Source organism: Anser brachyrhynchus (genome assembly GCF_964034855.1).
Source record: "Anser brachyrhynchus genome assembly, chromosome: 3".
NCBI classification, from domain to species: Eukaryota; Metazoa; Chordata; class Aves; order Anseriformes; family Anatidae; genus Anser; species Anser brachyrhynchus.
This window is the reverse complement of record NC_137696.1, coordinates 32832145-32859900: the sequence shown is the minus strand read 5'-3', so window position 1 is coordinate 32859900 and position 27756 is coordinate 32832145. Positions and strand designations below refer to the sequence as shown.

Below are 27756 nucleotides of genomic sequence, written 5' to 3'. Positions count from 1 at the left end.
TTGTTTATGAAAGACTTTGAATGGTTTACAAAGAGGGAGTTTCACATTGAAACCTTTACAGTCTAGGTATCTTCCTCAGACAACCACATGGGCAAAAGCTTTTGATAGAACTGACAAAATGAAGACTGGGGAAATTTTTCTGTCCTGCCCTATTCCATAGGCAAAGCTAACTCATCCTAATGCTCCTTTCAGACGTTAAAATTTACTAACGTTTCTTGTGTTTATCACAAAGCAATATGTGGGATCAGTCACAATTGAAAGAGGAAGAATCTAAATGTGAATTCAGGAAAATGGTAGCTCACAGGAAAAATGAAAAAACAGAGTTAGGATGACTGACTGGTGAGATGTGCGCAGGAGGTCAGAAATGTGATGCAGGCAGATTTTACATTAGGTTTGTAAGTGGAGGATGGAACGGTTAGTCTTGCATGGAGGACACAGAATATTCTTTTTCCTCCTTTGCAGCCTATTCTTCCCTCAAAACACGGAAAGTGTTTAGGAGTAGCAGAAAGAATTGTAGTTGTAAAGAAAGTGATTAGGCAATAACAGGGCACTGAATTCAGCATGGAGAACTCCACTCGACTCTTCGAAGTTATACAGATATGGGTAACAGTGGTGTATAAAACCCAAGCAGAGGCAGCCTTGTCAATATCACAGTTTAACATTCTTATGTGGTTGCTACTGGTTCCAGATGGCAATTATATATTGGAGCAGAGAAACAGAGCTTCTGCTTGTCCAGCAGAAACCAACTGAGGGATTTTAATGGGAACATGTATTTCTACTGAAGTAAGTATGAATTCTGGCAACTAGAGCAACAGATACATATTCTTTGCTAGTGTGAATTGGCAAAGCTCTTATGAAGCTACAGCAACTCACACCAGCTGAGATTCTGACCTATTACAGTAGATTTATACAATAACCACCTCCTTATGACAAAGATTTCCGTATTTCAGAGGTGATAATATTGATGGCTGACTCATGGACAAGAAAAAAATGAGGAAGAGAAACTGCAACTTGCAACAAGAAAACTATCCCAAAGGTCAGTTCTTGGAAGCAAATAAATTATTGCTTTCAAAAGGAAGTCTAAGGCATGAACCAAAAGAAGACCTCTTCATCTGAACTTCCTGACTTGCTTTTGGTCTTTCTTTAAAGGCAAAAAAGTTAATGCAAAAGCTGATGTCTTCTTTTCTGGCTCTTCTGACACACCTTTCACTACCAGCATCAGATTGCTATCCAATAACATGTTAAATCAATGTGTCATGTGTGATTCTTACCATCTTTCTCTCCCTAGGAAGAAGTCATGCACAGATTTGTGTAAAAAGATTTTTTGATGTTTTCTTATGTGTTCAGAAGAGAAGCAGCGTTGGGAAATTTTCTTTTGAACTTGGAAGAGAAGCTAAAGAGGTATGTAGATGTTTCTGTTGTAACAGTCTTTCCTTTGAGTCTTACACTGTTTTCCAAAAAGATCTGTCTCCCACTGATACTTTAATTCTTCTGTAGCTTCTTTTGGATCCAGTCAAAAATTAGTTAAATAAACAAAAAAAAAGAATGAAGATCTAATGAGTCTGCTGAAAGCAGCTGGGTCCTGCCAATTTCATTTGCACAAAAATGGTGGTCCCATAAACAGTATCTTCACTTCAACTGATGGAAGCAGATAAAAAATAGAGTAATAAATAATAAATCAATGAAACAACTTTGGGACCCTCTTGCTGTTGGGGGTACCTATGTCCTCAACATCCATGAATCCGCAGATGCCTGTATTTCCAAAATGAGACCTCCTATACCACAGAAAGGTTGGCCCAGAACAATCCAAATCTTGATGGCACTTAGCATTTTTACACCTCTCCCATCCCTAAGCATCTTCAATATTTGCAGTACTGAATACAAATTATCCTCACCTGAAAGATTCTTTCAAATAGGCATCTGGAATACTGAACCATGTAGTCATTTCACCCAAGAAGGAGTAGATTGAGAATTCAAATATTTTCTCTGGTGTTTTGAACTCATATGTTGTAGAGAAGTTTCTCAAGCACTAGGGAAGAAGTTGTTCTGGGATTCAAGGTCTCCTTCCATTGACTTTTTTTTCACTTTTCTAGTATAAAGAGTAATTAATCCAGACATGGGTTCAAAGCACCTGAGCAAGAAAAAAAGTACCAGAGATTAACTTTTCCTGGTGAAACCATTTTTTAACAGATTTTATTGCACAAGCAACAATTTTTAAACAACAAAAAAAAAATCTAGTTTATGCCACTGACATGCAGTCCCACTTTCAGTTCTTCAGTATCCTGTGGAAAAAAGTTCCACAGGTTAACTGTGTGTTGTACTTTTTTTTTTTTTTTTTTTTTAAGTGTAGTGGAAATATTTTTGCTTTCCCTGATCTTCCCTAATAACATGTCATGGGAAGAAGGACCTCAGATTTCATGCTCACACAGACAGCTCTCCCCCACGCTAGAGAAACATAGAATTTAGGACTGAAGATTTAGGCTTTTTTATGTATTTGTATTCAGCATTTTATACTTCGTTTTCTATTCCTTTCTCTATAATTGCAAAGATTCTACTCATTTCACTACTGCTGCTAAACACTGAGCTGACATTTTCATTTCCATTGAACTACCCACAAGAACTACCAGGACTCTTTTTGAGTGGTAATAGCTAATCTAGAGCTCAAAAGTGAGTGTGAGCATTTAGGATTCCTTCTCCCATGCATATTACTTTGTATTCGTCTTTCATAGGCAGTCTTATTACACCACGACCATCTATCAACCCTACAAATTCTCTGGCAGAATATCTGCATCTAACACTAACATGTTCAGAAAAAAAAAGGAATTTATTACTGTTTTTTTATATCTTTATTGTGTTGTTCCTTACAATCTTTTTGGTCTGCTTTAGTGTGAGTTACCATTTGATTTGCTAAAGTTTATGTTCTCTTCTATTTTCCTCACTGATCCACATAAGCTCCACAATTTGAAGGATTTCTTTTTACCCCAATTAGCTGTCCTTACAGTATTGTACAGTTATGCTGCCTTTTTTTTGTGTGGTCCTTTAAGGCTTGGTTTCTGAGGTTTCTTTGGATACGTAATGTACAATTACTCTGAGACTTTAATAGTGTGTATAAACATGGTATCTGCAAATTTTTATTCTTTTGGTTGCTCCTTTTAAATTCCACTTTAACAAGATTTCTCATTTTTATGTATTTCCCCTTTCTGAAGTTACAATTTTGGCTGTTTGCTCCTGTAGGAATGTTGATTTTAAGTGCTTTATGATCATTCTTAAAGTAGTCCTTCATTTTGAAGCAGGTCCCATGTATTGTTTAGGCATAAATATAAAAAATCACTTCTCCCCTCGTGGCTTAGCCTGCCAGTTCTTCCAGGAAACAGTCATTTATGGAAACTAAAACTTCAGTCTTGTGCCACAGACCTAGCTGTATAATTATCCTGTAAGGATACCTGTAGTGTTTCTGAAGGGCTTTCTTAGGAAATGGTGTACAATCAGGTTCTCTGAAGACCTATGGAGAGTGCTGCATGATATATAAAGTTTTCCCTTGTGAATTTCCCACATTCATCAGGCTGCTGCAAAAGCAAATGTCCCTTCTCAAAGACATGGGTTATCATCTCCTCTCGCACTTGGTTTCATCAAAATGGAATAGTTCAGTACCAATAGCTGAACAGTTGAATTAACAACTCTTAATTTTGGGGGTCTTAGAAACCATAAGAAAGTTCAGGTATTCTGGTTCACACTGTTTGGCTAACTTCCTAGCTGTGCTTTGGGAGTTATTTCTTCCTGCAGTAGACACTTAAAAATGGTTCAGCAAAGTCCCTGCGATCATTGACTCTGACAGGGAATAACCTTTATGCTTCAAGGCACCATTTTGCAATCATCTCCCATTAAATATTTTCACTGTGGCTCATGATCCATAATGCAGTTGACTAACTTGGGAGCCAAGAAGACTGTGACCTAGAGATTTTGATACAGCCCGAGTAGGGAATTTTTTTGTCCTTTTGAAGTTTCATCCTCATTCCAAGTTGATTGGTGATACACAATCTCATCACATCAGTTGTTTCTCCCCCCCCACCCCAGTAACTCCCTTCTCTCTCTAGCTCCTAAAGACTCTGGAAAGATTTGGGATAAAAGGCACATGCATAGCCCTTAGCAAACCTGCTCAGCAACATCTGGGAGCCATGAGCTCACTGGCCATCTTTGGCTTTGCCAAAATTAGAAAGTAAAAGAGGGAGATGTTTCCTATATCTGTGGCTGGTCAGCACATCCATACACACAAAGGCTCTTATTTCCCAGAAAAGGCTACCCACAACCACATTGTCTCTGGGGAATGGTCCCTGGCACACATGATGCCCTGGGACCAGTCATTCTCTGAAGCAGAATCTCCTCCTTACTCAGCCACCTTCTAGCTTCACGGCAGCAGCCAGCCTTGGAGGTGTGTGGCTTGCAAGGACCACTCCTGCACCAGTAAATACTGCAGCAGCAGTTTAGATGTCCTTGCTACTGACACATAAGTCCATCTCTTGTCTCGGCCTGCAAGCCACTGGTTGGTGTCAGTTACCAACTAACACATAAGCCTTTACAGGCTGTTTCACATACATCATATATACACATCATACATATACAGCATATGTATGTGTGTACCTCATGCAGTGTTTCAACTTAAGTGAGTAGTTTCTGCACTAAATCCTATCTGTGAATTAATCTAGACTATTCTCAAATCCTCAGGACTTCAGAAGAGATCATGTGAAGTGCTTGAGGTAAAAAATTCTATAGTGTTTCTATATAATATATTTTATATAAATCTATATATTTATATATAGATTTTATATATATTTATATTTATAATTTTTATATATATATACACTTCTATAGTGTTTCTTTACTACCTTAAATAGATTGACTTTTCCCTGAAAAGCATTTTAATCAAAAGAGTAGTAGGTTATATTTTCTCTTATATTATTTTCATCCTAAATTTTTGTCCATAATATTGGGGAAAGAATGTTTGTATAGTATGTTGTAGAGCAGACATCACACAAATTAGTCTAAACAAAAGCACAGTGATGACATACTACTTCTTTTCCTTATTTATGCTAACAGAAGTTATTAATTTTAGACCTAAACAGACAATATGCATGTTCTTTGAGTCTGCTTTACTGCAGGCACTTTTTTGTTACACACGACTATTAAATTTGCAAATTGCTCAGAAACTTCTGCCAAATTGCAATCAAGCAGTTGAAAGAACATGGCATATCTAATTGGGTATCTGCAACAACAACAACAAAAAGATGAATGTTTTCTCTGTGTAGATATATGTTTGAACTTGTGAGGATACCAGCTCTGAGCAAACTCTCCTGTATGTAGTTTGCAAAAGGGCTCAGAAAGAGTCTTGATGTCCATGGGCTGTAGAGAGTCATCTCGGTTGGTCCAATGGCTCTCCATTCCAGTCTTTCATCTTATAATATATAAACTCTGCTACTGCTACTCTGCAGAGTCCTGTGGAAATGCTCCTTGTACCATAAGATTTACTGAGGAACAGGGATGAGGATGCAAGAAGGAAATGCCAAGTTCTCTGACAAAGAGGATACTACTGCCTCTGTATGGCTGCAGCAGCAGAAAAAGACATTTCCCCTCTCTTACCTAGCAAACCAAGGAGGCATAGACTGCACTTCCAGTGTGTTAGTACTTGTCCACAGATTAAAAGGATTTCTTACGTGTGCGCACATACCCAAAATCCTTGATAGGACTGTGGCTGATATGCACTTCCTCTTCCAGTTGTCACTAACTCATTACAAGTACTGGTTGAAATCTGGGAAAATTAGTTGAACACAGGCTGTGGTAATGAAATATTGAAGCTCTTCTATGTGTCTTGATGGATTGTATTTCATAACATTCTCTGCTACTCTCTTCTAGATTTAAAAATATATCAGTGTGGAATAGTAGGATACAGAAAAGCTTCTGGGTTGGTGTAGGCAGAGTCTTCTAGGCTGCTCATAGAGCTTCTTGGTTTGTTGTCTAAATGTGCAGTATCTGTCCTCAGTTTATTCCACTGATGCAGTTTCAGAGGCTAGGAATGACTGGAAGGGGTAACAGTCTGCCTGAACAAATCTTTGCTGCAACTTGCATCCTTGTAAGAGGAGGGGATTGAACTGAGAGTGTCAAGGAAAAGGTACTGATTAAGACCAGGAGTCTGATGTATTCTATTGCAGCCCCATGTAACCAGTGGTATAGAACTGTGAGCTCATGGTTGGAGACCGGATTTTTAGCAGTGACTTCTGACTCTTGTGCTAAAATGTGCTTTGAATCAAGATGTGCAGATATTTCTTTTAAAATTTGGAGCTTATCAAATGGTACTGTAGATGCTAAGGGGCCCCAAGGCACTGTGGCTTCCAGAACAAGCATCATTTGGAAACTGGTAGATGGGTTCATTTTGGATTCATGGACTCATGTCTCTTCATCTGCCTGTACATGCACACCAAAATGTCTAGAGCAGTGTAGAGACTTTAACTATGCCAAAGGTATAGCAAACTATCTGAAAACTATCAAAAAATTATATATAAAAGCAGACAAACGTTTTCTACTACACCATGTTCTTTGGAAACAACTATGATAATAAAACATGAAAACTTCTGTAGCTTGCTGTTTAAAACATATTCATTATTTGTTATTAATACTATCCTGTCCTATTAAATAGCCATATCAAGACTTGTGCGTGGTTAAAATTAATCACAACTGGATTGTGATTTAACAACTGAATGAGTCATAACAATTAAATTTTATTATTTTGTTATTTTAAAGCACAAATCAGGCTTATTATAATTAAAATGCAAATAATTTTCCATAGGCATGTGCCAAAATATGGATATTAGTTAAATCTTAATGATTTCCTTCTGAGTTAGGATTTTATTGAGGGTGATACTTAGGTCTCGTGTTTTGTTCATTTCTCAGTCACGGTCTTCAACACTCAGAAGGAAATCAGCACAGACAGAAAAACTGAACATTGAAGAGACTTGTTCATGGCTTCACTTTACTTTCTGGTCAATGTCCAACTTACAGATCCTCCTTGCTGGTTGTGTGATCTTGCATGGTCTAACAGGAAACTAATCATTGGGCCCAGAGGTTCAGTTTCGCAGGTCCAAGTGGGGAGGTCTGAACACTAGGAACAAGCAAGAGGCCTGTGGCCACAGTCAGCCCGAGCACCCTGAAATACCAAGTCCTGCTCTCAGTGAGTAATAGATGAGCAGAACACCAGCACATATGATTGAAGCTCTTGCTTTTTTTTTTTATGAAAATAAAGCATACTTTCCAGTGACTTCTACATACCTCACAGTGGGATATTCAGGGACTCTGAGGACTGAATGGGTTCAACAGCCACAGAGGAAAAACAATAATATGGGTAGAAGAGTGGGCCTGGGGCAATGTAACTGTCATCCTCTGCACCATCTTAAAACCTCCAGTACCTCAGACCCTATGTGGAGGTGCAGCAGTTAAAGCTTTTACTGAGCCAAGAGTTGTGTGCATTGCAACTGAAGATCAAACTGTGGTCTGCTGGTAGTACAGCATCTCTGGCTTAGATACACCCAGTTGCAAAAATTAGCGACATTAAAGCTATTTGACTTTGGAATAATATTAACAAAGAAAGAGATGCCAATAATGGTCCACAGCTGCAGAGAGAAGAGGTGGGAGAATTAAGATTTAGGTCAGTAAAATAAACACTGTTACCATGACAGACTAATCTCATCCAAGTAACTCTTTGCTTGTTTTTTCCCTAGCTTTTTGTAACCATGAGGAAAAATGCCAGCAGTTCTCTCTCACAGAGTTTACAAACCACCTCCCTTCTGAACTCCCTCAACAAGGGAAAGAGAGGACATTCCCTCACTTCGTTTGAGTGACTTTTTTTTTTTCCCTTCAGTAATCTTCTTTTCTTCAGTAGAAATTAGTATGGGTTCAGGTGCTTCCCTGGAGGCGTGGTATCTCCCTCTGAAGCTCCCTGTGAGCCAGGAACAAGGAGCTGTCACAACAGCAAGGTTAGCATCAACACCAGAATAGCAGAGCTGTCTTGTTAGAGATCTGTAGCCCCTAAGGAGTACTGAGCATCCTCAGCTTCTGATTCACCCTTTGCGGAATTAGTCTTATAATATTTTTAATGGGTATCCATTCTGCTGCAATGTATAGGAGTGCAGTGACCCTTAAATGTCACCGTCTAACATTACTTTATTCACTCTTAATGAAACTAAAGAGGGCTTAGAGAGGTTTGTGCCCAAGAGCTGTTCACTGGAATTGCACCTTTCATTAACTGACTTTGGAGAGATGAAATAAAGTGAACTTTTTGAAATATTTTGATATTGGATACACTGATTTTGAGAGCAGCAAATCCCTCTGGTTCAGACCCCAAATACGGGCTTCTGATGATTAGGATATAAAATGAACTGTGAAATCCTATATGTCTAATATCCCTTCCTAATGCAAATCAAATTTGTTACCCTGCCAAGTAGTTTGATCCTACATAGCATAGAACAAGGCAGCTGGCAAGCAAGAGCTTACATTTAAAAGATGAAATGTTGGCGGTTTAACAGAATGGCCCTTTAATGCTGGACACCCATGTATAAAGGTGAATGAATACAAAACGAAAACTTACAATAGTCTCATTGTGTTCAAAGAACAAAAGGACAATACGCCAGTTGCCAGGATGTACCAGAGAGTAGGACTGAGATACACCTTTCAGTTTTGGACTGGCTTTTAGATACAAGCCCTGGCTAAAGTTTGGGAGCCCCAATTTTAGAGTAAAGGAACCCATCACAGAAATCTACCATCACAATGTGTCAGGTAGTCTGTAATCTAAATGGGCTCCAGGAGTTTAAAATACCACTTTGATTTGAGAAGTATTCAAGTGCTGCTTATGACATCTGAAAACTTAGAATCACCAGGGCACTGACTTACATGACTCTTGTTTTCTCTATGTATGTTTAGTAAGGGGAGCCATCTTCCTGCAGTTCTGCTTTACTGCTCAGCTAGATGCAGGGAAAAAAAAAAGTATATATGAAGTCCTCATTGAACATGTTTCTTAACATGTAGAAAAATAATGAATTTAAATAAAAACCCTCTTGACCGGTTTCTAAGATTTGGACATATATTGCTACAAAGAACATAATATATTAAATCCCTAACTGCCAAACCTTTGCTGAAGATCACATAGAGTCAGAGAGGATTTTTGTGTTCTAATATTAAAGGAAAGATTGTTCACTTTGGTGAACTGAAGAAACTGTACAAGAACAGTTTATCCATGTAAAAATATAGCCCACAGATTGCTGCCAAGGACAGCAAGACCTATGTTGATCTGGTGAGTAAGTCCTGGTCACATATGCTAAGAGTTGCTTGGGGAAGCTATAAGTTACATACATAATTTTTTTTAATTAAAAGCTGCGTGAAATTCGATGCCAAGTAGAACACAATTTAGTCATTAAAACATCGTTTTAGTGACTAGTTATAATATCCTGAAAGGGACTGCTAAGGGAATGGGAAAAGGGGCAGGGGTTAAGGCTTGGGGGCGCTAATCTGAATTAGAACTATAATTTTAGTACTTTTACAAAATCAAATGTCCGTTAATAGCAATTAATTATTCCAAAATAATTATTCCAAAATTTTAAAAGGGTGGGAGAAATCTTAGCCATGTGGCACTAGACTTTTTCAAAGGCCTCATTTTCTTGATAGAGCAGTGATAGGATTTCACCAGGGCACATGCATTCCCAATTCCACTGTACTTCTTTGCAGAAAAAAGTTTTCTTTCTTCAGATATTCAGACAACAGGTCCCAGAATAATTGCTTGCCATCAATAAGAAGCTGCTTCTTGTCCTTGTTTCCCTGTTGGTCAGTTGCACCAAGGGGAGCAAAAGAACATGCAAGATACCTTCTGAGTAAGCATTTGGGGTAAATGCTGAAAGAAAATATCCAAAAGAATGGATCCAAAATATCCAAAAGAATGCTCTCGTAGGTGAGAGAAAAAGCAGTCTACATCCCGTTTTGAACGGCAGGGTGTGTCCTTCAGACTAGTTCTGGAGAGGCTGCTCAAAGTGTGAAAATACCCATCACAATACTGCCTGTTTTGTTGGGGGTTACCAGAGACGAATGACTTATTTTTTAAGCATACTTGGGGAAGAGATCTATATCATTGTCTAACATGGACAGTTGTTGCTTTGTAAGCAGAAGAGAAGGTATTTGAGTGACTCCTTGCTTCATCTCTCTTCTTAGATGTAAATTGGACTTATGTTGATTCACATTTATTTACTTTTGTTTGCTTGTTTGTTTATTTGTAAAGGGGCTGTGTGAGAGAAGAGGTATGTATAGACTGCATGCCTCAGCTGACATGTCTATGTTGCTCCACTGCTGTTAGCTGAGATGCTGCTTTGGCACAAAGGGCTTAACCTCGTGTACTCCGCTTTTGCGTATTCATATGAGGACCAGTTGACTCTTAACTTCCTGTATCACTTTCCTGTTTGAAAGCAAAAATTAAAAGAAAATGGAGGTGTGGAACACCACAAGGGGGTCCTGGTAACTTCACTACACTTAGCATACTCATCTGATTGTTCTCATACATGGCAGGAGAAATAACTGTGCAAAGTTGTCACTTACCTGATTGAAAATGGGTGAGTTGTATTTTGGTGAATAAATTTTCCTACCTTTTTCCTAAGGTAGTGACATTTAGAATAGAAAGCTACAGACTTGAGGCTAGAGTATGTATCCTGCTTTAATCCTGCTGAGCCAAAGGAATAAGAAAATTGATGTCTTTATTTTGTGATTTGTTTATAAACTTGTCATATATTCTTTGGTAGTTCTGTGAAATTATCAGATAACTAGTAAGTTGACAAACAACTACCCAGAAAATAGGTTAACAGTACAACTACCCAGACAAACTGTAGGTTGTCAGTAGGCAGTTCAGTGCTAGTAATCAAAATTTGAAATTGATTAGAGCAATTCTTAGAATCATCCTCCTGATAAAAATGTTTAAAATTAGGAGTTCAGGAAATGGTCTCTGATAATGTCTTTCAAAATTTGCTTAACTTAAGTAGTGTTTGTCTTTTCTGAGAACACAAAATAGTTTGAACAAAATCATAGCAGAAGTGTTTAAAAATGTGAACAAATATTCATAGACAACTTTTTTTTCTTTTTTTCTGGAACAGTTGCCTAGTCCTGCTTTCCTAGATGGTGGTTAACTCTCCTTCTTCACAGAGAAACAGCACCGGGAACCTGCTGATTCTCTTTTCACAGTTCTTGGATATGTAATTTCACACTTAGAGAAGAAAAATTGTGTGAAATGTTGTAACTGACATTGTCAGTCAGCAGGAAACCTGAAAAGAGATATTGAGATTGAGCTGTGAAAAGTGACAACAGTGGAGCAGTACATTTTTATGTGATAGATAGAGCTGTAGGGCGCAGGTCATTGCAGCTTGCAAGGGGCAATCTTTGTGTTACCGATATCCCCAGGGCTGCAAAGTCTGAGTGCCATGCTTGGAAAGCTGATGGGCAATTTGCTAATGCAGCAATCTGAACACAAGCAGAGGTAGCATAAATGTGTGGGCCAAAAAGCAATACACAATATGTGTATCATATAGACATATTTTCCTCCTCATTGGTTGTTCTAGTATCATACAGTGGATATTTGTAAAAAACCGTTTTGTACACACAAATGTAAAAAAGCCATAATGAGATTTTAAAATGGAAAGTTCTACTGCCGAGAACACTCTTTTCTGTTAAACTATGGTTATTCGATCAATAGTACTGCACGAACTTTATATCTGCATGGCTCCTCAGGTATTTTACACCCACTAGAAATTAGTTATTAAATACTGAAAGGAATAAACAGTATCTTCTCATTTGTGGAGCAGCACTTGGAGACCTTCCTTTGTTTCCCTTACTGTTCTGTAAACTTTGCAAGTCTGAATATGGGAGGTACTTTTCCTAAATCTTCCCAGCTGAACACATGAATTATAAAGCTGTTTTAAAAAAATAAAATTAATAATAATGACAATAATAGCAATAGTAACAGTAACAGTAATAATAACAAAATAATACAATTACTTTGAAATTTTTTCAATTCTACTGAAATTTAAAATGATTTTATAAAATCATGTTGATTTCTTTTAATTTCTCTTTACAACTTCTTTTCACATTTGAAGATACTGTTGATATATTGCATTTTGTCACCTTTAGGATAAAGTGTTTTGATTTTTTCCATTTCAAATCACTTTTCATTTTGAATATTTTATAATTATAGCATGCAATAAGAAATAATTTCATTGTAAATACATTTTGTTAAACTGTTAAATGTTAAACATTTAGTCAGTGTGCAGTTTTCATAGCATTTTCCTTTACAGAAATTTAGACATTTTCTGGTTTCACATGAAGATAAATTTGGAAACTTCAGAAGTATTGGGGAATGAAACAAATTATCCTCCAGTCAGTTTTACTGTCCAGACTTGTCTGGACCATTCCCACAGATGGTGATGCCGAGAGGTTCTTCAGCTTCTTGCTCTGAAAGTATTGTTGTTTCTATATTGTGCTTTAGTCAGTAACCTATGTTGTCCCTGGCATTGCCCACTTCAATTTCTTCTGAGCTCGATCCACATATTAGTACAGAATTGAGAGAATAAGAATAATTGCTCCTTTTTTAATAACACTTCATGTGTTTATGAACAATCATGCACACAAGAGTTATTTTCCAAATCATTGCTTATTTTTGTTGTTCCCTTCTGAGTTCTCCAATTAGTATGTATTTCTTTTTTTAATGTGGTGTTCGTAACAGCATGCAGTGCTCCAACTGAGGCTTATCAAGTGAAGTAGAACAGAATAATTACCTCATTTCTTTTACGCGTGACATTCTTATTAATGTGACTCAATACAGAGCATTTGCCTTGTTTTGCCACAGCGCTGCATTGTTGATTCATATTCAAATAATTAGTCACTCTAAATCCCCATACTGCTCTGTAGGCCTGTGTGCTAATACAGGCTATCCCACAGCTGCCAACAGGAGCACACAGGAGCTGCAATGCGGGTGCTGGGCACTGTACAAAAAAGAGATAGGTAATGTCTCTTCCTAACCAGACTGCTGAGCTCTGTACTCATCTGTGATTACTGTTTTTGCAGAAGATTTACGGTATTATAAGTACATCCCAATTGTAAGTGATTTCAGACTGCTGTCTCCAGTGTATAATACCTCATCATTTGTCACGTCTATCTTCCAAAAATAAGGATTCGCCCTTCCTTTCCACAGGCATAGCCTCCAGAAGATGTAGTAAGAAGCATTAAAACAATGGAAATTGTCCTTGTCCTGAGACAAATATTACTGGAGTAATTGTAGCAATAATAAAATATTAATTTCTACTGTCATTCCAGCTGTGTCTCACAGCCCTAACCAAGGCCATGAGCAGTGCAATTGCAGAAAATGTGAATGCAAGAACTATGGTCATATTGGACATTGGAGAGAGGTTCTCTCTCCTGAAGACTCATGGGGTCATTGGCACCATCACTATAACTCTGTTTGGACCTCCTTCTTCATGCCTGGATTCAGGCATTCTTTTCCTGAACTGGTGATAGGTATTTTATATATCATATTATGCATCACAGAACATATTTTTCTTTAACAGCAGGCACAGATTTTTGCTATATGCCTCCTAGAAAAGTCTTTAGATGGGAGCAGAAGGCTCATGGTTTTCACTCTTCTGTGTTCAACAGGAGAGTAAGTGTCCACAAGATATGGTGATCTGTGCACAGATCTTTTTTTTCCCCAAATGATCCCAGGGCTTGAGTTCAGAGAATGACAGTTTTTCTATCCATATGGCTTTTGATGGGTGGCTTTAAACCCATATGGCTGCATTGGCAGGATCCTTGGTGAGGCTACTCTACCCCACAACCAAGTAAAAAAGACTTGAATTTTCACACTAAAGGCTCAGTTTTAACTTCCTTGCTTGGAAAGGACACACACAAACACACAGATTATGATCATGCTTAGTTCACCTTTCCAGGCAGGTTACTGTTTCCCTGGATCTACGGAAGTGTTGGTGTTAGAGGGACGCTAAGGTCTCTCATATAGGCTCACCTCCAAAAATGAGATAAAGAGAAGTAATTGGTCTCCCTGCTGTTCAGGTCCTAGCCTTCTTCTTGTGTGGTTTTATACATCAAAAGTAAAAGAGTTGCGGCCACTTTGGTCACTGTACCTGCACCTGAAGTGGGATAATCTACAGACATGGTTTTCTGGAATTTGGCCCATATGCCTTGAGGTAATGACTTGAACTTGGGTCTCCTGCATCCCAGGTGAGCACCTTGAATAGAAGGCTCTTATTGTCTCTTTCACACTGATCTGATAAACATTTAGTTATTTCTATAAAAGCAAAGAAGCTCCAACAAAGTAAACTTAATCTACAGGCCTAGGATATGAGAAACTCAAGAAGGGAGCCTTTTACTGAGCAGACCTCACAGGAACATGGTCTCACACAACTCAGAGGAGTTCTGCTTAGCCAGCAAGATATTTTTATTTTGTTTTAACTCCTTTTCTCCCTGGTTTTTATGAAAAAGAAAGATTTAATGAAAATGACTTATTTTTCTAAAAGTCATTCTGAAAACTTCTGTGTCATGTGTACACATAGCGTTGTTTAGCTAATTAAAGATATTCAGAAATAGTTCAAATTCATCCCCCAAATAAGGGTTTGTCTTAAAAATGGAATTTGGATGTAGCACATTAGATTTTGTTGTTTAGACCTAAAGGATCTTTGTTTCTCTCTGCCTTTTCTTCTAAAAATGGAAATTGAAGTACTTACAGTACCATGTGATCCCAGGAAGTAGAGCTTGGAAAAAATGTAAACCATTGTGCCATAATATTTTCATCTGGCAATATTACAAACTAGGATTTTCAAAGAGGTTTGAAGAAATACAGGGGACAATGTTTATTGAGTCACACATGAAAAAGTTAAGTACCTTAGATTCCTTTCAAAATCCTGGATGTGGAATATTTTACATCTACAAAGTTAACTGATTTACTAAGAAGTATAATACCAATTATAAAGTCTGCAAAATCTCTGAATGCAGGGTGCAATAGTAAGAAAAATGCCCCAGATCAATATCAAAAGAATTTGAGTTGTTATGAATTTGAGTTAGTAGTCACAATGTATTCTATGACTGGAAAGAAAAATGGCAGACACTTGTTCGATATGTTAGAAAGTGGATTTAGACTCCTCTGAGACCATGAATCCCGATAGGAGCATTGTTGATCTAAAGATGATAGAAAGATAGGACTAGGTCACATGCTGATGGAAATGAGCATAGTTTTCTTGACATTGGTGGACCTACAGTGATTGATTCCAGATGAAGTGATGAGATGATTTGGGTACGTTATGCCCTCCTGAAAGGCTGTTGAGAGATGCTGCAAGATCAGTGCTGGGATTGCTTCACAAGACACAAATACATGGTGCAACAGACTTCTCTTTAAACAGACATGGGAAGGAAGAAAGCAACAGCATCACACCCTGTGTTGACGAAAAGCAGCCTTTGGTGAAAAAAACAGTGGTGTGTTCAGTAGTCAGGAGTTTGGAAGGGAGGCAGTAAAGGCAATGCTAAGACACAGAGACAGAAAGAACACCAGGAAGTTAAATTAGAGCTTGTAGGTATCCGCGGCTTTCAGCATCTTCAGAAAACCCCTATGTGTACTTGCTTTTACACCTCTTTAGGTGGTCACTGAGGTTTGACTCATTGACTGCTTGAGTGTATTTGTCTGGGAACTGGATGAAGGATGAGATTGGCTCTAAAGGCAGCCTAGTTACAGCAGTAGCACAACTGAGTCAGCTTTAATAACTGGCTGAACCCAGCACTGCCTACAGTACAGCAATAGTCTCCTGGCACCCAGCATGGGCTGGGTCTAGACATCAAGTAAAAATACAGGCAGCTGGCTTGAGCCAGGGTTCATGGTGTTATGGCTAGTGCAGTAGCTAAGCTAATTCACCAATGCTCTCCCAAGTCATTTGTATCCTAACAATATAGATAGGCCTAAGCATGACTGCAGATACTCATCAGTGGTTCAAGGACTATCTCAACTATTTAAACATTTGGCAATGTGCTCCCTCTGGAAATTAAAGTAAAAAGCATTCATTGACTCTGAAAGCCTCAAAATTTTTAAAGTAAATCACTCCTTATTTGAAATGGCAGTATCAAAATGCAAAGACACAGGAATCTTAAAGTCAATTTCATAGACTCGATAAAAACTGAAAATAGATTTTTACTATTTTTTTTAATCTTAGATCATCATTTACAGTATTTAAAGGTATCGCAGAGGTTTGACAGGTCACTTGGCTTCTTTATAGAGAGCTTCAAGCCTGCTGTCACTACTGATCTTTCATTATCCTGCATTTGCCCATCAGAAGAGAACATACAAAACTGTTTTCAGAGTAACTCATTTTGCTAATATTGAAACAATTGACCAGTAAACTACCCAATTAAGGCTATATTAACTGGGATATTTTATCTCACTCTTATTTTCAAGAGTCAACAATCCAAGTACAAGGAGACTAATGACTTAAAATTCAGTCTCCTGTGTTCAACTGATGGAGTTTTGTTCCTGGGCTACCTCCTCCTCAATTCATTCAGCGTGAATGGCAGATTCCTACATCGTGTCAAGTTTCAGATCACCATAGAAACAAACTAGGAGGCAGTTTCATTAATCATTTAGAGCACAAGAAGTCTAGGTCAGTCTGATTGCAGCATATAGAGTATCATCCTAGCGCCACATGGGACTCAGTTGATTTGAATTAAAAAAGATTAAGCTGCCCCTAGGACGCTCAGCATCATCAGTTTAAGTTCTCATGTAACAGTGGTCTCTGGAGCCACATGGATTAGGAGACTGAAGCTATGCATTTATTTTTCAGGGCTCAGTGAAACATTAGATGAGTGCAGGTGTCTGAGGGGAAAAAAGGACAAAGATCACATATAGTTTTTTAGACTTGTTGCTGTTCTTTTGAAACTGGAAACAATAACTCAGTTTTATTTCTCCAGTGACAGTTACCACTCTTTTTTGGCCTTGCAATGGTACATCTGTTATCTAATGTTTACAATTGAGATTTATAAAAATTTCATACTACAAACCTTAATTTTAGTGCAGAGCTGCAAGTTGGGCATAGAACAGTTTACATGAATGCTGACTTTTTTTTTTTTCCCTGATGGAGTAAAAAATGCACGAAATAAATACTGGTGACATTTTAGTTTTACTTGAATGAAGATTTATTGCTCCCAGGAAACTTACTTACAGGCAACTACAAATCAACTTGACTATGAAATAGTTGTATATGTATACCACAAAATGAGCCCCCCCCTTCCAAAGTACTCACCTTATTTATGGGTCTTTCCAGTACTTCAAAGACCTCAGTAACTTAGTCCAGACTGGTTTATTGCTTTGTAGAACTAAGACATTTCAAGGGGAAAGTTGTAGGTTACAGTGTATTAGGTCTCTCTCTTGGGCGGCTGAGAATCCCATGATGCTATATGAACTGTTGATCTAAAGCTTATTATAGCCTCACTTCCTACAGTATAATTCTTAAATCTTTTTAAGTTATACAGTACTGTCTTTAATCCCAAGCACTAAACCTTAAAGCAGAACTAGCTTTCCAAAAGCCAGAATACCATCTGTGAATATATGTAATTATGCTTTGTTAAAATGCAATTCACTTACTTGCACAGGTGGTCTACGACCTATATCAAATTAGTTATTTGAATTTTCAAAAAATGTTTTACATAGAAAACTCTGAGACCAAACTCCCCTGTCACGTATTCCTCATGGAGAAAAAAACAAGTCCCGTGTACAAAGGTACTCCACTTTACTTGAGAATCAAAACACCCCACCCTTTATGTTTTACCAATTTGCCTTCTGCTGGGCCAGTTACCTGAGCTGTGATAGTACTAATGTGTCAATGGTGAAGCCTCCTGTTACAGCATATCTAGGATATAAAATCAAAAGTTATTTTTTTCCTGATATGCTGTCATTTTTAAATGTATCATTCTGTGGTTTTCCAAGGAAGAAATGTCATTATACTCTGGAAGCATTTCTCCATTTTCCTAGCATGGTGCAAACTGACTGATTATTCCACTGGGAAGGGGAAAGTGGGTATTATCCCACATGGGGTTCCTGGCCTTTCCTGCTGCCCAAAGCCATCAGTGAGAAGATGGCTTCTGCATAGCTGTTTCTAGGCTGGTAGTCATGGCAGTATTGTTTTCTAATAATCTTGCAGCAAGATCAATTGTCCTGGCATATTAGTTAGTTTCCAAAACACTTCTCAACACAAAACACCAAAAAAAAAAAGTTTCACCTTCACTCTGCTATGTAAAACAAATAGAAGGCATGTCTGACTCATTACATTAACCAACTTAGTCTTATTTTTCTGTTAACTTCAGTGGTAAAAGTGTGTTCCTTTTTTACTGTATGTGGAGCTAGCAGAACATTACCTGCATTCCTGTAAATGGATCATCATCTGAACCACGTGCTTGTTCCCAGTCTTTCACAGCCAGGCATTACCAATACTTGACTTGAGCAATAAGTTGAAGATGCTGAGGCATCACAAAGGATGTGAATCATTCTGTCAATCCTTTTTTTATTCAGCTATTGACCCATAGCTCTGGTTGAATTTGGGAAGCCTGAGGTCAAAAAGAAAAGCATCATTTTTCTTGTAAGACAAACATATTTGACTGAGAAAAAGTGAGCTAATAAAAATAGGGAAGTAATTTTTTAAAGTAACTTTTTAGAGTGCAGTAATTTGTCTAATCATATTGCCCTGGAATATGATTACATGTAATGCATTCATGTTACACAGGAGGGAATACTCCTGGGAGGTAAATGATCCATTTCTTTTCTGTGCTCAACATATGGGTATATGTGAAAAAGAGGAAGGTCTAAACTCTACCAGTGCTCACAATCTATTGTTGATGGAGGACTAATTGAGTTGTTTGGAAATTTCTGGAAAGAAACGTACTAATTTGAATTTAGGTGAATACAGTTCACCCAATTTAATCAGTCTTGGTTACAGAAAATATGGGTATAAAACAAATCTCTCCATCCATTCATTAATCCATGCAAAATTCTTGGTCACTTTTCCATAACCCTCCAGTAGTTGCTGGTAGCAAGCAGAGATTTACTGGAGGAATTAAAGAGGCTTCATTTCTCCCACCAACAGCAGCTGTTCAGCCCTGCAGCCTTCCTGCGTAGGGCAGAGCTGCACCGATCCTTGGTATGTATGACTCATAGGAAAGTAATGAAAACTTGGGGCTAGAAGAGACCTCAGGAAGGCAACAAGCTGATACTGGAAGTGCTAGAGTAGTTCATGTAAGATCAGAACATAAGGAGCTGGAAGACACATCAAGGCGAAGCATCTGAGTGAGCCCTCCTGGATGCCGTAATTACTGGAACTCCTGCTTGCACAGCCATCTTCTCATGTGGTCTGGAGTGCTGCACAATGGTGGTGAGAAAAGCTCTTTCCAAAGGGAATGGTGCAGGTAATACATAAAAGCCACATACAAGAAATGCCAAACTATAGACTTGCCAACCAACTACAAGTAGATCGAGCTGTTCAGGAAACTTATGGGCTCCACAGATTTTCTAGGGACTGATTTTGTTGTCACTGCATTCTAGTAGCTGAGGTCCTGAACCAGAATTCAGAACTCCTCTATCATCCTGGATATTTAAATTCATATATTCTAGGATTAGGCCCACACCTTGTTATAAATTGTAAGTATCATTTATGCATTTCTGTCTTGTTAAAGCCAAACATATTTGGGTAGCTGTCACATTGTGCCTGGAATGTGATGAAAACAAGAGGTCCTGACTGCTTGCTGCTGAGGAGCTCCCAGGGCACTTCTCAAAGGAGCAGGGGTGTTAACCCTGATATCCTGGTCAAATTCCAACAAGGCTAATTATATCCCACTTACCTAAAACTCTGCCATACCTTCCCTGCTTGGTGTAAGGACTTGCTGTGTGCAGCAGGCTCTCTTCTGGTCCTTTTAAAGGCTATTGTCTTCCACAATAAGAATCTTTATTTAGGGAACAGCTGAAGTCAGTTTCATCCAATCAGGAATGCTACATAGTGTTACTACATAGGGTTTGAGGCAGAAAGACTGCAAAAGGAAGAGTAAATATACCATGATGTTGCAAATGCAGTTATGGACAGTCACTTGTGGGCAATGCTAATGGCCACAGTAACAGTATCCATCATGTTCTCTTATCCGGCCTTCTGCCTGAGGAGATTAAAAGCAGGATAAACGTGGGTGGGGGCCAGGTGATGAACAAAAGTGTGGGGGAAGAGTGGCAGAGGTGACTGTTCTCTGGAGATGAGAGCAAGGTGCCCACGGGGGAGCAGGAAAGGGTTGTGCTTCTTTCTGAGTCCAAATCCAAACTTCACAGTGAACTACAGTCTGTTGAGGTCACTTGTGACAGCACAGTCATTCAAGACTTTATAGTAAACGAGTCTTCCTGAGGATCTCAGGCCTACTTCTTTCATATATTTATTAAATGGTACTGAGAAATTATTATAGCTGTATAAAGCTTCAGTGGGATTGATCAATGGGAAAGAAAAAAGGGGGTTAAAATTTTGACTAAAAAGTAAATTATCAACTCTGAAGTTGCAATACTGCACCTTATTGTTTGTTTGGAAAGACAAGTGTACGTGTGGTGTGTAACACTATGGAATTGGCCACATAATAATCCCAGTGAGACTTTTTTCCTCTTGTTTAGAAATAAATATTTCCAGAAGGAAAACAAATTATGCAAATGCATCTCTGTCCATTTTTCTACTGGAATCTCATCTATCTCATTATCTTTTCGTTATCCATAGCCACCAAAATATCTTTGGAATGAACAGATATTACAGGCTTACCAAGCATTTGCCAGAGCAGACATAAAAGTGGATTTCCAGATTGTGGAAACCATTCTTAGTGTTTTTTTGCTCTCTTTCCCTGAAAAACAAATTTGCTTATATGTCTGCAAAAGACACTGTTACTTTGTGAGTCAGCAGAGCCACGTCCTTATAGCTCACCTTGTATGGTAGAGTCCTACATTCAAGGTTCTTTTCTGTCTGATACATATATATATACACATATATATATACACACACTTACATTACTTAGATCACTGGCAGCATAGTGGTTCTGTTATCTAGCAGAATTATTTCAGTGTGCCTGTAATATTTAGTTGAGGAGATGGAAGTAGGATATGCATTTGATAAATTAAACATGTGGGTGTGCACACAAGTGTATGCACATGACAGTTATTCCTGGTTTTAGAAGACAGGTGCCTCTGGCACAGCTAGCAACCTTAAAAAATGAGAATAAGGGCGCAGAGTCTTAAATGCCTCTTCCTGTGTCTCCCCAAACAGGCTGAGGCCATGTTAATGGAGAAGCACAAAGTGAACAAGATGACCTAGCAGATGGTACCAGGATGTACTGTACTTTTCCTAAGATAAATAAAGCCTGTCATCTTCAGCATTATCAACAAACCCTACATATTCTTTAGAACATAATAAAATACAGTGTTATAGGGTTCCAAATTGCTATGTAATTCCATATTCTATGCCATGCTATTAGGTTCCTTTATTTTGTTTAATATACCTAAATATTAATTATGTGAACATGGGATAAAATGCCCATTTATCCATCTCCTTTTCACTATCATAAATAAGAGCTTACAGTAAAACAATAGCATATAAACTCTGAACTGCTGCAATTTAGGACTTCAGATTTCAGATTTGTAAACTGTTTTTATCCAGCAGCAAAATTGCACTGAATGACTGAGTTCTTGTAAAAAGCAACAAAAACTTTCGATTTCTGCAAGGACTCATGGATTTTTCATCCCAGAACTTATGAACTGGGAAAAAGGATGAATGAAGATGATTTAGTATTTCTTTTTATTATTATTATTATTGTAGATGCTTTTATATATCAGGTAAATGAATCCTGCAGTTTCTGTGAGAAAAGAAAGCCCTCCTTCATGTTAGCAGGCAGAGAGACCATTGTTGGTTTGCTTAGGAACATGCAGTACACAAACTTTGGGTGAATTTTATGATTTTTTCTTGTCCAGAGAGAGAGCCAGTTTAAAGTTTCTCAGCCCTATCAGCAAAGCAGAATTTTACTAATCCTAGAGGAAAATTTTGTTTTGAAAGTCAATCATTCCTGTGTTGGAAGGTGAATTTACAGATGGGAGGCATGAGGAGGTTAATGCCTCTGCCCCTATCTAGCCACCTGTGTATTTAAAATCTTGTCCTTTCCCCAGAAGAACAGAGTTAGCTGTGCAAGCTAACAGCTAATCTCCTCCTCCCCATGCACAGGCAAATAGATGATTTGTTGCTTCTTTTTACAGGCTGTTGCCTTTCAGCTTGTTTATGACCTAGTGTAGTGCTGCCTCCAGGACCTTGTTTCTGGGAGTGACAAGATGTCCTAAGCACAGTAATGCTCATAATGGGTGGGTATAGAAAAATAATTCCAGACAGAAGGTTCTTTTCTAACCAAAATCTCAGCTCTGTAGTGTGTCCTGCATGGCCTGAGCCATCCAGTGACACCTGGAGCATCATTAAGCCACAGAATGGTATGAGGGACTGCAGGCCCAAACAGTTCTTTGGTTTATACATGACTGCTCCTATGTCTGTTTTTTCTTCCTGTCTAATATAATTGTGTTATTATCCTTATGTATTTCTAATCCTTTTTGAATCCTGCTGTGCCCTTGATCATTCCTGAACTCGCCTGGAAAAGGGGATTGTCACAGTTTGATGTACTAGCAAGGCATTTAGCTAGGCTTTTCCAATTATCAGCTGGTATTTCCATTCTGTAATGGAAAGCATGAATGCATCTGATATTACAGCTCTGAGCTTAAGAGTAAACCCAGCTCATATGAATTGTCACAAATGTTACTATTGATAAAGTCAAGATGTGTAGAAATCAAAATGTACAATATATTGCTGAGTGAAGACTTCTACATCCCAAACTCTGGGTCAAGAAATAGAGCTATGCAGATGTCACTTGAAGCAAGGACTTCCACTGCCCATTGCAATCTTTCCATCCTGAAACAAAAAACTTCTTGAGCCAGCCTTTTTTATAAGCTGAAAATCAGTACGGAACTATAGATCTATAAAAGCAGATGTGTAAATGGCATAAAAGAGTGCAACATGGGTGATGGATTAGTTTGTTGTTGTTGTTGTTTTGGTTTGGTTTGTTTTTGATCATGTTTCTCTCATATACTTCATGAGTTACTTCCACAGTCAGAAATGTATTACTTCAAAAAATGGCTTATAATTCTTGCATGTGACATAAAGCAACACTGGATTTTAAGAAGTCAGTTTTGAAGAAGGAAAGACGGAAATTTTGGACTTCATATTCAAAATTATTTCCTTACAGTAAACTCTGCTGGTCTGTGGAACCTTGTCCCAAGCGGAACTGGTGAGATGCATCCTGGACAGGACGGTGAGAGTAAGACTACTCAAAACACTTGGAAATATCTCCTGCTTATATCTTATTTATGGAAGTCAAATGAGTGTCAGTCTGTGCTCTGTTGTATTGGTCTTCCATGAGCCTCACATTTACTGTTCTCAGCTGACAAGCAGTACAAGTTAGTCTCTCTCAGTTTAGCTTAGGAACACAAGGTCAGTTTTGATCTTGTGTCCTGCCTCCATATCCTGGCATTTAAGACATCATCTTCATCAGACACTGGCATGTGATGTGTCTTCTTTTCTGCAGAGTAGATATGTGATGTGCAAAATAATTTAATGCAGCACATAACACCTATTACATCACATCAATACCCTGCCAGCACTTTAACAAGATTCCCTTTTCTGTATTCAGCTCCAGGACAGGACTTTCACCGTGTGTTGCTTTAAGATGCAAAATGTTGGTTCAGCCCTTCACAGGAAGCCATCAGCAAAGTTAGCAATTTCCCCCAAACCTCGAATTGTATGTAGGATTTTGTATTGCCTCAGTATTATTTACAATGTTTTGCTGTTTGTGATTAGGTTTACAGGAAGGCCGGCTGCAAAGTTCTGATCTGGATTTCTGCAGAGTGTTTGGTTCAGTTCTGGGTTGCAGCACGCTGTAGTCAGCGTTTGTTCATATCAACATCTGTAAAACATTTGGCATTACTTGAAAATATTAGTCACGATTGTAAAACTAATAAAAGTCCTTCTTTCATATTTTAACTATAAGGTGGTCATGTATGCTGGGCACTCATCATTGATTTAGATGTTATCTCTCTGCTAGTACTATTTTTGCTGTGCTTGCTCCAAAGCCTGGATTTTTGATCTGGGAGTAATTCTCAGCTGAGAAAATTAGTTTAGCTGAAGAGCTGTGCCAGAGCTTAGAGGACTTGTAGTTGATTTTCATCCAGCAGCTCTGTACTGATTTGTACCAATTCTCAAACCTCTTAGACAAACTCTATGGTAGATTTTCAGTGTCCTAATAAGCAGCACTTTCACATGTAAAACAAGGCTTTTCAATTGACAACTGAGTCTATAATAAAGATGAGGACTTTATATACATATTTTAAGCACTCTAAAAGTATTAGCAAAGTGTTGGGAAATAAGGGGTTCCCTATATGAATTATTTACCTATGAAAGACAATCTTAATGAAACAAATGGACTAAAGTGACTGATGCACTTTTCCCTCTAGATATATGTCTGAAGTTGTGTTTAAATGCAATAGGCACTGAGAAAAGTCCTGAGTGCCATGTGGTAAAATGTGCTTCTCACATGGTATAAGGACTCCTGCCCATGTACGTGGAATTAAGACGAATTTCAAGTGGTATTTTGATGAGAATATATAAGGCGTTTGTCAAGTATATGCCAAATACACAATGCAAATATGCATGTCTTTTTGGGTCAGAAAAGCTTTAGTAATTGTCTGTATATGTGCCATCCTTCACTATGGACTAAACTAAGACAAAACACTTCTTATCTACTGTGGCTTGAAGCAGAGAGTCAGATATTATGATTCAGTGACTTTAAGTTAGTCTGAAACAACTCAGTCATATAGGCAAGTCCTGAGGATGCGTATCTCCTGAGCTACAGACTTAAGCTGTCTAATTATGAAGACACACCAATCATTTCAGGGCGAAATATACAACTCTTAATTTATGTGTGACAGCCCATTCTCGCATGAACTTGCTGTGTTTTCCAAAATTTCTCAGCTTCCATGTTGCAGAATGTGTCCCACTGGCAATTTTCACTGGATAAAGCCAGAAAGACTCCTTGAAGGTATGTGAAGTCTTATAAAAATTGATTGGCATTGACTTACTTCTATTCCAGTAGAAGTCAGTCAGCAGGAATTGCACCCCTGGCTCCCAGGAAGCAGAGATGAGCTGATTCTGTGTCCTTGAAAATTTGTCCTCTGTATTCATTGGTAATTGTGTGTGGCTGGAGAGCTTCATTGACAGACCTTCTCGTGTGTATGGGTGTGATGTCTTTGTTTATAGAATACTTTTCTAAACCAGGTCCGACATCATGCCTACAAAATTAGTAATTGCATTTTTGGCAAGTATTAGGTCATCCAATCTGCAGATTGTTCATAGCTGGTTTAGGTCTAAATGAAATTTTCTCTTTGTTCTGGAGATTAGTTTTCAATTCTACTCAGTCAGAGCTTCAGCTTACATATTTATCTGCCAAATGTCACTTCATTTAGTCTATCCTCCCACCAAAAGAGGAAGCTCCTTAAAAGTCTCATTTGCTGATCTTGTAAAATAACATCTAAGGATCCCTTAGATAATGAACATGAAGGATACTTCCGAGATAGCAGGCATGTTATTACTATTAACCTCATCAGTCTATTCTGCTATTGTTGTGTCTTAAAGAGGCATTAATGTCTTGGGGAAGATTGTATCACAGTATCACAGTATCACAGATTTCTAGGTTGGAAGAGACCTCAAGATCATCGAGTCCAACCTCCGACCTAACGCTAAGTCCTCCACTAAACCATATCGCTAAGCTCTACATCTAAACGTCTTTTAAAGACCTCCAGGGATGGTGACTCCACCACCTCCCTGGGCAGCCCGTTCCAATGCTTAATAACCCTTTCGGTAAAGAAGTACTTCCTAACATCCAACCTAAAACTCCCCTGTCGCAACTTTCGCCCATTCCCCCTCGTCCTGTCACCATGCATGTGGGAGAACAGACCAACCCCCACCTCTCTACAGCCTCCTTTAAGGTAACTGTAGAGAGCGATAAGGTCGCCCCTGAGCCTCCTCTTCTCCAGGCTGAACAAGCCCAGCTCCCTCAGCCGCTCCTCGTAAGACTTGTTCTCCAGACCCCCCACCAGCTTGGTCGCCCTTCTCTGGACTCGCTCGAGCACGTCCATGTCCTTCCTGTAGCGAGGGGCCCAAAACTGAACACAGTACTCAAGGTGCGGCCTCACCAGAGCTGAGTACAGGGGCACAATCACTTCCCTAGACCTGCTGGCCACACTGCTTCTTATACAGGCCAGGATGCTGTTGGCCTTCTTGGCCACCTGAGCACACTGCTGGCTCATATCCAGCCGACTATCAACCAATACTCCCAGGTCCTTCTCGGCCAGGCAGCTTTCCAGCCACTCATCTCCCAGCCTGTAGCTCTGCTTGGGGTTGTTGCGCCCCATGTGCAGGACCCGGCACTTGGCCTTGTTGACCTTCATACAGTTGACCTCAGCCCATCGCTCCAGCCTATCCAGATCCTCCTGCAGAGCCTTCCTGCCCTCGAGCAGGTCGACACACGCACTTAGCTTGGTGTTATCTGCAAATTTACTGAGGGTGCACTGGACGCCCTCATCCAGATAAAGATATTAAAGAGGACCGGCCCCAGTACCGAGCCCTGGGGGACACCACTAGTGACCAGCCTCCAACCAGATTTGACTCCATTCACCACAACTCTCTGGGCCCGGCTATCCAGCCAGTTTCTAACCCAGCGAAGCGTACGCCAGTCCAAGCCCCGAGCAGCCAGTTTCTTGAGGAGAATGTTGTGGGGAACGGTGTCAAAAGCCTTACTGAGGTCAAGGTAAACCACACCTTTTCCACTGGTGTCTTTTTTTTGACTGACCTGAGGCTAATAGATGCTCTATTGGGCTACAGTGATTTTTGGGGGGGACTCTTCATTCAATCTGGCCTTTGCTGAGCATTCCCATTCATCAGTAGACATGTACAAGCAGAACCCTGGGTTGGCTGCCACTCACTCCCTTTCTGCATGCAGAGGAGAAAAGGCACAAGTGGGGAGAGCACAGTGAGGGGGTGTCACTTCCCTGCCTTCCTGCTCATGTCAGGCACGTTAATTATGACAGTGGTTTGAACATCAAAGAATGGAGGTACGAGAACTAAAGATGTGGGCAGAGGGAAAAAGAGAAAGAGGAAAGAATAGGTGTGATGTTACAAGAGGAGGTGTTTGCTAGATCTAAGGGCTTGAATTCCATGAGGTAATTATGGAAGCATAAACAATAAATCGGGCTTTATCTGGTATACCTTTGACCATATGAAAAGGAAGCTACATCAATGGGATTATAGGATCTATCTCTGTGCGGCATAGTGTACTGCCATACAGCTTTGGGCCCTCAGTTTCTCTTTGAACAGCTTGATAACAAGGCATGCATCGAAACTATTACTGAGAACGTGCTGTGGGTTTCTTGCATCTTCCACTGAAGGAGAAAGCTGTTACTGATTACTGACTATGGTAGTTGTATTTCAGGGCTGGGCTCATGTGGCAGTTTTCTTTTTAGCTCTGAAGCCAACTTGCTGTGTGATAACC

At 39.1% G+C, this 27756-nt stretch overlaps 2 long non-coding RNA genes across 3 annotated transcripts in view; one reads left to right on the top strand and one right to left on the bottom strand.

Moving 5' to 3' along the window:
- Positions 1 to 23378, bottom strand: part of LOC308192026 — a 28005-nt gene extending 4627 nt beyond the window's left edge. The window contains exons 1-2 of the long non-coding RNA XR_013948495.1: positions 18472 to 23378; positions 1896 to 2131 (exon numbers count right to left, since the gene is read on the bottom strand). This is a non-coding gene — a long non-coding RNA (uncharacterized lncRNA). The remainder of the gene's footprint in view (positions 1 to 1895; positions 2132 to 18471) is intronic.
- Positions 1 to 26708, top strand: part of LOC308192024 — a 56093-nt gene extending 29385 nt beyond the window's left edge. Inside the window, exons 3-6 of one of the 2 annotated variants that reach the window (XR_013948491.1) lie at positions 951 to 1036; positions 1289 to 1401; positions 23401 to 23466; positions 23845 to 26708. This is a non-coding gene — a long non-coding RNA (uncharacterized lncRNA). Of the gene's footprint in view, positions 1 to 950; positions 1037 to 1288; positions 1402 to 23400 lie in introns of both variants that reach the window. The other variant, XR_013948492.1, reaches the window with a different exon arrangement.
- The last annotated feature ends 1048 nt before the right edge of the window (positions 26709 to 27756 follow it).